The following is a 12716-nucleotide window of genomic DNA, read 5'->3' on the forward strand; positions in this document are numbered from 1 at the left end:
CTGTCTCCGTTCGAGTCCTGGTGGAGGACTTTGGTAGAGTCTTGGGAGTCTTTGGACTCCTTCCGAGGAATGAGGTAAGACTCCAACATCGAAGGCCTGAGTGTCATGTCCCTCCTGATCTCAGATTGAGGGGAACCCTCAGCGTGAAGGGAGGTTTCCCCCAACGGTGGGATGGAGGAGTGCCTCTCCTCGCGCGATTCCCTTGGTGAAGGATGGTCTTCATCAGACAGGAAGGGAGAGTATCCCTGTGGAGCTACTGGAGGGACTAGCCTTGATGGTCTACGTAGAGTCAGCTTCACCCTCGGGGATGTGACCGCGTCGGAAACTCCTCTTTCCCTCTTCAAAGGGGTAGAGGAAACCATGGTTCTGTGTCTTGAGTCCAGAGCTATAGGTTGCTATGACGAGGGGTCAGACAGGACAGGCTTGAATGCCTGTGTTACAGCTCTGACTAAAGCACTCATCCAAGGTTGCTGACTGACTAATGCACTGTCAGACAGATCCCCTGAAGGGAAAGGGACCGAAGGTTCCCTACGAGAAGTCACCGTAATAGGTGGGTCTGCCTTAGAAGGTAGTTTAGGGATCTGCTTGTGCCTGTTTCCCTTCTCCCGCAGGGAGCGCTGGAATGTATTTGCGGGGAAGGGAATGAGGCGATGGTGACCTTGCTGGGTGTAGATCCTGCGCCCGTGCCTGTTGGGAGAATATTGGCGCGCTTGCGCAGGAGAATATTGGTGCAAGCGTGGGCGCGCAGGAGAATATTGGTGCAAGCGTGGGCGCGCAGGAGAGTATTGGGGCACGTGCGCAGGTGAAAGTACTTGGTGCGCAGGACAGCGCAGATGTCCAAGAGAGCCCCGGCGGCAGGCGAGTGCTGGCACGCAGGTGAGCGCTGCATTGCACTTGCTGTTTCACCTACAGTGTGTTGGTGAGCAGGAGAATAATGATGCGCCGGCATTTGTTGACGCGCAGGTGAGTACTGGATCGCGGGAAAGCGCTGGTGCGCAGTAGACAATTGGCTCGCAAGCTGGGGCGCAGGAGAGCGCTCGCGAGCGGGAGAGCGCTGGTGTGCAGGAGATAATTGTCACGCAGACTAGCACGCAGGAGGTACTTGGCACACAGGAGGGCGCTAGCGCGCAGGAGAGCGCTGACACGCAAGGCGAGTGTTGGCGCGCAGGATATTGCAAGAGCGCTGTAGTGCACTGGCGCATGGGCGACCCTGGGCATGAGCGCAGGGTGCGCAGGTGAACGTGGGCGCATAGGCGCAGGGCGGGCAGGAGAGCGCTGACGTGAGAATGTTGGCGCGCAGGCGCATGATCTTGATGCCTTCTATGAGGGCGAGCAGGTGAAGGGGCATGCCGAAGCACTGTAGAGTGCTGACGAGCTGCTGGTGAGTGCTGATGTCCTGTAGGTTGGCGAGCTGCAGGGCGATGGCGCGCAGCTGCGCACTTTGGTAGAGCTACAATAGGCTTTACCGGTGACAAGAACGGTGATGGCAGGTCGGCAGGTCTGAAGGGTGGATGGTCGATGTACCCTTTGTAAGGGCAAGCATCCACCGAAGGGGATCGCTAACGATCAGCAGAGAAATCCAGGACCGAAGTCACAGGAGCAGTGACGATCGATGGCTGAAGGTCAGATGACTGCAGCGGAGGTTCCTCTGCAGGGGACGGCTGCGACGACGATGAGCCAAAGAGGTGCCTCTTCACCGCTGGTGAAAGGATACCTCTAAGGTGGAGCAGAAGGCGTGCTTTCCAACGAATGCGCCCTCTGGGGGCCGTTGGAGCAGAAAGCTGACCGTGCGCCGCAGCAGTCCTCCAAAGAGGAGTCTCTATAAGTGAACTCCCCCGAGGGGGAGAAACACTTGCATGAGAGACAGACTAAGTCGGCAGCAACCGCTGGAGAGTCTGGAGGGGCAGATGAGTTAGATGATAACGCATGACACACCTCTGACACAATAACGTCGACGAGGGTCAGAGGATATATCTCTGACGGCAACGATGACTGCTTAACAGAAGCACCCATGCGGATGAACTGTAGCAAAGCTTCCTTGGAGGGCGGACCCGTAAGCCCCAAGAAAGACCAAATCTGTAAAAGAGGGGTTAGTGACAAGGCCTCACCTGGGGGGAGAGGTGGGGCTGCTTCGCTAGGGGAAGCAAAATCATCTCCCGAGGACCGGGGTTGGCCGACATTAACTTGGTCTACGCTACTACTCGACAGTCTCTCGTAAGAGGCCGAACGAGTAGGAGCTTTGGAGGGGTGTCGTTAGACGTAAGAGGAGGCCTTGGATTTTTCTCCCTTCGAAGGAACCTTCGAAGAAGAAATATCCCACTTGGACTTCTTCCGCCGTCGCCCAAACCTCTCCCACTGGGAGGAGGACCACTCCCTACACTCATTACACTTATTTACGCTATCACACCGTTAACCTCTGCATACTGGACAAAGGGTGTGAGGATCAGTCTCCATTGCCGACATAAATATCCCACAAGGGCGGCCGGAGAGTCCAGGCCAGGTGCGCATGGTCGCAGAAATCATCTTCACAAACACACACTTAAGAGAAAGAAAAAGCAAATGTCTTAATGGCTGCCAATATTCGGCAAGGATGAAGAGCGGCAACGTCCGTTCACCATCTGAGCTGGAAGCAAAGTGGGCTCAATCGCAGGTGTGTGTGTGTGTGTGGGGGGGGGGGGTTTGGAAGCTACCCTCCCCTACCCCCGCTAACTAGCGGTATGGGTAGATAACCCTCGTTAAAATTAATGGCTTGTCATTTCAGCTACGCCGAATGTAATACCCCTATTAAATAGCGTGGTTTGTATTCCAGTTACGGAACAAATTATATTAAACAAATAATCAGTACGAAATACTTCAACAACCAATAAGTATCTTTTTTTTCATTTCCTTACCATTCTCAATATCTAACGGATGCACGGTTCAAAATCGCAAAAAACAAAACCATAAATCGATGCTTATGGTTAAGCCACACAACAAATCCTAAAAGGATAAAATTCATCTTTTTTTACATAACATTTTGCGATAAATACTGGGCTATGAAGTAGGAAAAAACAAGAAATGCAACTAAAGAAAATTCTAGATACAAGGCTCATGTATGTCATGGTGGACCTACCTCTCAGAAGTGAATCTGTAAAATAAAGAGAAGTGTGAATAAAACAGATTACTGTAGTAATTATAACTGGAAAATTTTTTTTCACAAAACATCTCCCCAAAATATAGATCACATAGTCTGAAAACTCAAAATTACTTCATTTAGAGTATCTTTTGGCTAAAAAAAATATTAAACCTTGAAATTTCTCTAATTGAGATTGAAATTCATAAAAAAAAAATAATTATAAGTCAACTACTTAATAAAGCAACAGTAGCACTAAACTTTAGTAGTAAAAGTAGTAATAGGATTTATAAAATATCAAGATTAAATACCAAAAATTATATTTTCATAATAAAATAAATTTTTGAACATACTTACCCGGTAGTTATATACTGTACATAGCTTTCCGTCCCTGACGTCACGGCAGAAATTTCAAAACTCACACCAACCGCCGATTGAGTAGCCAGGTGTACCACCAGTGCGCCCTCTAGCCAGGTACCTAGAACCATTCCAGTGATTCCTCAGATCTTCCATGCCCATAGGTCTCTAGAGGGGAGAAGGGGGGGAATGTAATTATATATAACTAACGGGTATGTTCAAAAATTTATTTTATTATGAAAATATTTTTAAACATCTGACTTACCCGGTAGTTATATATATAACTGATTGACACCTTTGGTGGAGGGTCAGAGACAGCCAACATTGTTGGAATTTACTTAAGAGTTAATAAACAAGCTTAAGGGTTAGTACCTGATAAGGAAGCTGACTTCAATGAATTCTTTCATTATGTCCACTTTCCTTACGAGATCCAGCGATCCACCCAGGGGTCTAAAGACCTCTAGGAGCTGTCAAACCAGTCTAAAAACCTCTATGTGACAGGACCCCCTCCAATACCCTTGTTCCGGGCACTCTCAAGGAACAAACTGACCACCTGACTAAAATCAATGATTGTGGAAGATTGTCGTTCAATCTCCACGAACAACCATAAAAATACAAGAGTTCCAAGAGAAGAAAAGGGTATTATGTTACGGGAATGTAGTGGTAGAACCTTCCCCCACTACTGCATTCGTTACTACGAATGGTCCCGGTGTAGCAGTCCTCATAAAGAGTCTGGACACGATTCAAATAGTGTGAGGTGAACACAGATTTACTCCTCCACAAGGTTGTGTTCACAATGCTTTGTAAAGAACTATTCTGCTTGAAGGCTATGGAAGTTGCTGCCACAGCTCCAACTTCATGTGTCTTGACCTTCAAAAGCTTGAGGTCTGCCTCACTACAATGTGAATGAGCCTCTCTTATCAAGAGCATGATGAAGAAGGATAGTTCATTCTTCGACATGTAACGAAGGCTTCTTCACCGAGCACCAAAGAGCTTCTGACTTGTCTCGTAACTCTTTCGTTCTTTCCAGGTAGAACTTCAGGCCTCTTACTGGGCACAGGACCTTCTCCAATTCCTCACGGACCACATCCAAAAGATTTGGAATCTCAAAAAGCCATGGGCCAGGATTGAGAAGGGCGTTCGTTCTAGCAAGAAAACCTAGGTGCAAAGAGCAGATAGCTTTGTTATCTCTAAAGCCTATGTTCTTGTTAAAGGCATGAATCTCACTGACCCCTTTAGCTGTCGCCAGACTGACCAAAAAGAGTGTCTTCATAGTGAGGTCCTTAAACGAGGCTGAGTGCAAGGGCTCAAACCTATCACTCATTAGGAACTTTAGAACTATATTCAGATTCCAAGCTGGTGATTCCTGGTGCCGTTCCTTAGATGTCTCAAGGAATTGAGAAGATCCTGTAGGTCTTTATTATTAGAAAGGTCCAAGTTCCTATGCCTGAAGAAGGCCGCTAGCATGCTCCTGTATCCCTTGATCGAAGAAGGTGAAAACCTACGTTTCCTTCTAAGGTATAACAGGAAGTCAATAACCTGAATCACAGAGGTACTGGAAGAGAAAAACAGAGGTGACTCTGCACCATTCTCTAAAAACCTTGATGGAAGAAGACCTCCTTGCTCTTGCAATCGCCCTAGCTGCCTCCTTCGAAAAACCTTTAGCTCTTGAGAGTTTTTCGATAGTCTGAAGGCAGTTAGACGAAGAGCTTGGAGGTTTTGATGGTATCTTTCCAAGTGGGGTTGTTTGAATGTGAACCACTCTCTTGAGGGCTAAAAAGGGGGCCTCTAGAGTCAATCTGGTTCCCTCGTGTGACACGAAATTTTTGCGTCACTTTGTGCACAATCCTGAACGGAGGGAATGCATACACATCCAGGTGAGACCAATCTAAAAAGGAAAGTGTCATCGTCTTCGAGGTTGCGAACAGGTCTACACAAGGACGACCCCAAATCCGCCACAGGTTTTAGCAGACCTCTTAATGAAGCGTCCATTCTGTGGACAGAACTTGACCTCTCCTGCTGAGACTCTCTGCCATCACGTTCTTTTCCCCCTGAATAAAACCTTGTTACAAGGGTTACATTCTTCTCTTCTGTCGAGTAAAGAACTCTCGCAGTCTCGTAAAAAGACCTTGAGTGGGTTCCGCCTTCTTTGGCTATGTAGGCCAACGCTGTAGTGTTGTCGGCGTTGACCTGCACCACTCTGTTCAGTACTGAACTTTCGAAGCTTTTGAGGGACAACAGCTCCTTCTGGTTTATGCCTCTGTTCCAAGGAAAGACCTTCTTGAAGTTTGACCGGATCATTCCACCACTGGAGGCAACTTTTACGGATTCCGTAATGGGGATGCATTTTGTCTCTATTTTCTTTCCCTTGTTCCAATGGCGTTTGAGGTGGAACTGAAGAGGGCGATTGATTGATTGATTGATTGAAAGTTTTCTGGCATCCTGACATCTAAGGTCATTGACGCCGATACCATTTACTGTATATGAAAATTAAAAGAGAATTCGATTAAAACCATAAAAATTAAGAAGTCATTAAAATAGTTAAATAGTTTTCAGAAGACCTGCTTCTGAAATAAATCTAAAAATTCCGCTCGCATAGTAAGACACATCATGTCCAAGAATCTTGGCAAGGATAAACCTGCCATCCTCACCTCGAGCCTCAAACAGATATCTATTTCTTAAGTTAGTAAAATTAGGGCATTCGGTCAACAAATGCCTCACTGTTAAAGGTACTAAGCAGTCCTCGCAATACGGTTGGTGTTGGCCCTTCAGCAGAAACTTGTGTGTCAACCGTGTGTGACCAATACGGAGACGACAAAGAGTTGTCTCCCATTTTCGGGGAATCATGTTATACCTCCAAGGTGATATGATATTTGTTACTTCCCTCATTTTATTGCCGTCTTGACTGTCCCAGTGCTGTTGCCATTTATCACAAACCAATTTCTTGATGTAAGGTAGGAGATCGTTACATGGAATGGGATACCTCCTTGGCAGCAACTCGGATGCCGCATTCTTCGCCAGTAAATCTGCCTTCTCATTCCCAGACACACCTACATGTGCTGGAACCCAACAAAATCGAACAGTTATACCTTTCCGTCCAATAATAAAAAGCCATTCTAAAATCTTTAAAACTAGAGGGTTACTAGAATTAAAAACTTCTAAAGCTTGAAGAACACTCCTTGCATCACTAAAAATTGTAAAATTACCCTCCTTTTCCAAAGCTATTTTCTCAATAGCGGTTAATATGCCATACAGTTCGGCAGTAAATATGGAAGCTGTTAGAGGAAGTGCACCTCTACAATTAAAATCATTACTATGTACTCCAAATCCAACGCCAGCATCAGATTTGGAGCCATCAGTATATATAAAAGTCGATCCCCTATGTTCTTCGACATGTTCCATAAAAAGAGACCTGGATTCTAAGTCAGTCATATTCTTCTTAACTCCAATAAAGTATTTACAAAAAGATATGTCAGGTAATTTCCATGGAGGCGTTGATGATACCTTGAATGGAAGTACCTTATTTCTAATTATATCCAGACTATTTAAAAATCGTTTCACCCGAAAGCCATAAGGTTGAGGAGATTTTGGGTGCAACTCAAAGTATGATGCGTGTCTTACAAGGCTTGCAGTCTGAAAGGCTAGAGAGCTAGGGAGTCTTTGCAATCTAAACCAATACCGAAGAATGGAAGACATTCGGTAAAGGTCTAGAGGTAACTCTCCAGCATCAACAAGGAGACTTGGGATAGGCGAGGTTTTAAAAGCTCCAGTAGATAATCTAATACCTGCATGATGTATCGAGTCTAATATATTTAACCGGCTTGGGGTGGCTGAAGAATATACCTCACAACCATAACTAATTTTGGAAAAAATCAAGGCCTTGTATAATTTTAAAATAGTATTGCGGTCTGCCCCCCATGATGTATGGGACAATACTTTTAAGATATTCAGAGCTTCAACACATTTAGCTTTTAGCGCTTTTAGGTGAGAAACCCATGTAAGTCTACAGTCAAATATCAAACCTAAAAATTTGGTTTCCGATACACATGGTATCCGTTGACCTTTAATGTATATATCCGGGTCTGGATGTACTCCCCGGATACGACAAAAATGGACAATGGTAGTTTTACTTGTCGAGAACTTAAATCCATTCATGTCAGCCCACTGGATAATTTTATCAATAGAGAGTTGGACTTTTCTCTCAACCATTGCCATTCTAGTGCCAGCAAATGATATTGAGAGATCATCCACAAATAGTGTTGAGAGAACATCCTGGGGAATGGCTGAGGATATCCCATTAATTGCTAGTGCAAAAAGGGTTACACTCAGCACACTACCCTGAGGAACTCCTTCTTCCTGGCACTTACTCTCTGATAGAGTTTCCCCCACTCTCACTTGAAAAACTCTACGTGAAAGAAATGCCTGAATAAATAGTGGCAGCTCTCCTCTCAATCCCAATTCATGAATGGTTTTAAGAATACCATATCTCCATGTGGTATCATATGCCTTTTCAAGGTCAAAAAATACTGTAACATGGTGCTGTTTGGAAGCAAAGGCTTCACAAATAGAAGACTCAAGTCGTATCAACACATCAGTCGTTGAGTGCATTTTTCGGAATCCACATTGAATCGGTGATAAAATACCTTTCTTTTCAAGGTACCATATCAGCCTTGCATTGACCATCTTCTCCATGATTTTACATAAACAAGATGTCAATGCAATAGGACGATAGTTTGCTGCTAAAAACTTGTCTTTACCGGGTTTTAAAAAGGCTAAAATAATGGCTAGTTCCCAAACACTTGGGTAGCTATGATCATGCCATATTCTATTAATAATGCTTAAAATAAATAGCTTTGTATTAAAATGTACATGTTTAATCATTGCATATGGAATTCCATCGGGTCCAGGGGCTGTATCGTTGCAATGAGCAAGTGCGGAATCAAATTCTCTTTCAGTGAAAGGAGAATTATACGACTCTTCCCTTCTCGTTGCAAAATTTAAAATTTTCTTTTCTTCAGTGCTCCTATACTGGTGACCAGGGGCTCCTTCACACTTGCTGGATACATTTGAAAAATTATTAGCCAGGGCATTGCTAACTTCATTTGCTTCAGTTACATACTGGCCATTCACCTTCAACACTGGTGGTGGGTTGGGGGTGAATTTGCCAGCTATCTTTTTTACTTTCCTCCACACAGAAGATGGTGGTGTTCTACTGTTAATAGAGGAAACAAAAGACATCCATGACTGGCGCCTTGCTTCTTTCATGGCACGACGGAACTGTGCTCTACATTTCTTGTACATTATTAAATTCTCATCAGTTCTGCGTCTACGCAATCGTGTTAGAGATCTTCTTGTGGCTCTGTGGAGTGCAGTTAGTTCTGAAGACCACCACGGGACTGGTCGTCGTTTGAATAACCCTGTTGTTTTGGGAATTGAATTGACTCCTGCTGTATGAAGAGTTCCATTCAGTAGGTCTATGGCATCATCAATACTTTCAAACTGTTCTGCTCTCCCTTCGATTTCACTTAGCTCACAAAATTTAACCCAGTCTGCCTTGTCTAGATTCCAACGTGGCGATCTTTGCAAAGGCGGACCCTTGTTGGTGTTTATAATGATTGGTGCATGATCACTAGTATGCCAATCATCTAATGTCCTCCAATCAAAATCAAGAAGGCAGTTAGAGCTTGCAATTGAAAGGTCAATGCATGACAAAGTACCTGTCTGAACATGGAAGTGTGTGGGCTCTCCGGTATTAAGGAGTCCCACATCCTCATTCTCCACAATTGATGAGATAATATTGCCCCTTGTGTTGGCCAAAACATCACCCCATAAAGGATGTCTACCATTCATATCTCCCAGTAAGAGAAAAGGTTGAGGGAGTTGTTGAATGACCTCTGCTAAATCATCATATAAAATATTATCATTTGGAGGTAAGTACAGAGAGCATATTGTATATTTTCTCCCAATATCAATTTGTACAACAACTGCCTGCAGGGTTGTACGTATAGACATGGGTATTTGGGGAACATCTCGACGAATGTACATGAGACTTCCGCCATGGCTCCCTGCTTGTTGATTATATGGTGTTCTATAGCTAACATACTCTCGAGGACTAGGAGTGTTAGAATCAAGCATACTTTCCTGTAGACATACAATTATGGGGGAATGCTCATGAATTAGGAGCTTAAGTTCTTCATATTTCGCCCTCAAACCCTGACAGTTCCATTGCAAAATGGAGGAGAAAACTATGGATTATTTCTGGAAGACATCTTGGATGAGGTCTTCCCATTAGCAGTTTTTAATGTAACATTATTACCAGTATGTTTCTTCAGAGGTGGTCTTGTTATGTTGGGTTTAACGTTGGTGTTTTTCTTTGTATTCTTTTTATCTATTTGTTGAGGTGGATGGTGGACCTCAACTTGAATTTCTGATTTATTCAGTCCATCTTCTGGTTCATTAGAAACATCAACAGACAAAACATCAAATTTATTTGATGTCATAACCTTAACGTTTCTAATGGAGGGTGGAGAGAGAGATGGAGGTCTCTCTCTTTTGCGATTAATAGATGGTGGGATTCGAGGTTTTTGCACCTTTCCCACAACAGGTGCATCAGGTAAGTTAGTCTTAAGTGGAACCTCCATCAGATCAGGCAAGGACATGGCCTGAGAGAGGTTTGTATTACTTTTTGTAATGGCGGCTGAAGGCTGTACAGCAATAGGCAATGACCTAGTGTTAATACACCGTGGTAAAGCCTCAGGAGGTGATAAGGTTACCTCGTTATTTGACATTTTGTCAGATAGTATACTTTTTTTTGAGCTATTGGCAGTGCTAGGTTGGTTTGATTTTAATGCCTTAGCATATGTATTTGATTTATTTAATAGTCTTTTGGCATGGGTCACACTTATGTGTTCTAAGTTTGATTTGTTGAGGGCAGCTTCCTCCAACTTATATAGCTCGCAAATCTTGTCTGTGGATTTGTGATTCGAGCTGCAATTTAAACACCTGGCTCCAAGTGCACACTCTCCATGGTAAGATTTGGAGCAAATACCACACATCTTCTCATTTTTGCAAACTTTGGACGGGTGCCCAAATTTAAAACAATTAAAGCATTGCAATGGCTTCTGCTTGAAGGGTCTTACTTTAATCCTTTCGTTCTCGATAATAATATGAAAAGGTACATCAGCATCCTGGAACGTAAGGATTATCATTGATGTACCTGGGACTTTATGAACTTTCCAAACATTTAATGGACACATGGCCAGTATCTCCTCCTCTGTAAAATCATATAGGTCTCTGTTAAAAACTACGCCCCTTCCGTAGCTAAAATTTAGGTGGGGTTTGACATCTAACTTAATGTCATCATTATTTATTTTCATATTGGACAATATTACCGACTGTGTACTGGATTTGGCATGGATAAGGAAACTATTTTTTCCGAAACGAGATATATCGCCTGGTGCAATAGTTCCTACTTTTTTCTGAATCAATTTGCATATTTTAAAATAATTCCCTGTAACCCCCTTTGATTCAGCTATAAGCCACATCGGTGGTTTTGGATTTCTCTGGGAGGGCATGACTAAATCTGTGCCTTTTTCCAACCAATCGGCAGGCCTGTACACATCTAAATCTTTTGGTACCTTATCGCAGAGAGCAGCCGCGACATTCAAGTTATTAATTTTAATATTATTCAAATTACTTATTGCACTAAATGCTTCGTCATAACTACTATAAGATATCCATGAATCCCAAGTTTCAGCTACAAGTTTCATCCTTATTTCTTTTATGCATCCATAGCATTCAAATGCTTTACATAGATCATCATAATTTGTTTCTATTGAAATTTGTGTAACATGGAGGATTCGAAGTTTCCTCGTGTTACCCAAATTACTCGATTTAGAAATATCAGTAGAATGGTCCTTTCCCGTTCCGAGGTCATCAACAGAGCTATCCCTTATCACATTAGCAGAGGTCGTCAACAGTGCCGGGGGAGAGTCAGCGTATCCAGGGGATGGGGGTTCGTTCCTTAAAGAATCCATTATAGTAAAGAGAGGGAAAAGAGTTAGTTTGATGTACCTGCTCGAGAATGTTAGGCCATCACGCGTCGGAAAGGAAATTTGCACTCTCTACTATCGGCACAATGAGAGTATACTTCCCAGATGGTCCACTCCATACCCTACCCGAAGGATAGCATCAAAACAGATATAGAGGCACAGGTGTAAGCTGAACCCGCCTGTTAGGACTGAGACCAAGAAATTATGGAATCATCCTCCCCATATCTATAATGACGGACTTCCGGCCAAAAGCCGAGAGTCCTACCCCAAGCATTGGATCCCCCTGGATTCCGAAGACCCAACACTTGAGAATAGTTCCGCCAAAAAGGTCCAAACCATCTTCGGGATGGCTGAAATCATCCAATACTCTCATATATAGCTTTGAATGCAAACACCTCCCAACCGCGATACCTCCTCCCACTCATCAAAGCAGGCAGCAATAAAGGATGTATGAACATCCCCGCCGGGGCTACAATGGATGTGAAAACATCCAAGCCATAGGAGAAAAGAAAAAAAAAAAAAAAAAAAAAAAAATAAATAAATAAATATATATGTACATAATATATACACACATATAATGAGGGAAATTTTTCTCATAGAGTTTGGAAAGCAAGACTAAAGAAAGTTTGTGAAATTAGGATAAGGTCGAAGTAGTATTGAGAAAAAGAAAAAGGTAAAAGAGAGAAATTTAGATTCGAACTGGGGGAGCAATTTCCCCAAGTTCGAGAGCCCTCTTGCCCGTCACCAAGTTTCAGCACGGGAATTAAATGCCGTGCTGAAGCTTAATGACTTCATCAAGGCATTCTCTCATTAAGAGGGCTGAAGAGGGCGAAGATTCAGTCTTCTCAGGGAGACAAACTGCTCCACTGAGGAGAGGGTTCCAGCAGACTCATCCACTCTCTCACAGAACACTTCCATTTCTCTAGAAAGCAAAGAAGCTTTAACAGGGCTTGTTCCATCCTTGAGGCAGACGGAAAAAACCCGAAAAAACTTGACTCTGAATCTCCATCCCCAAATAAATGATCTCTTGGGATGGTGTCAGTTGAGATTTGTCTCTGTTTATCAGAAGACCCAGTTCTTCCAATAAGCACATCATCATCTGCAGATCCTCCAGGCAGCGATTGTAGGAATGAGCTCTGAGTAGGACACGCTCCGGAGTGCTCCAATGGCTGCAACCTGGAGCCTGAGGCATCATG

The 12716-nt window shown here is 43.7% G+C and overlaps 1 long non-coding RNA gene across 1 annotated transcript in view; it reads right to left on the reverse strand.

Moving 5' to 3' along the window:
- Positions 1–2795: 2795 nt before the first annotated feature.
- The window catches only part of LOC137632042 (uncharacterized), a 70277-nt gene continuing 60356 nt past the window's right edge, over positions 2796–12716 (reverse strand). The window contains exon 2 of the long non-coding RNA XR_011042004.1: positions 2796–3127. This is a non-coding gene — a long non-coding RNA (uncharacterized lncRNA). The remainder of the gene's footprint in view (positions 3128–12716) is intronic.

Source organism: Palaemon carinicauda, chromosome 40 (genome assembly GCF_036898095.1).
Source record: "Palaemon carinicauda isolate YSFRI2023 chromosome 40, ASM3689809v2, whole genome shotgun sequence".
Taxonomy (NCBI): domain Eukaryota; kingdom Metazoa; phylum Arthropoda; class Malacostraca; order Decapoda; family Palaemonidae; genus Palaemon; species Palaemon carinicauda.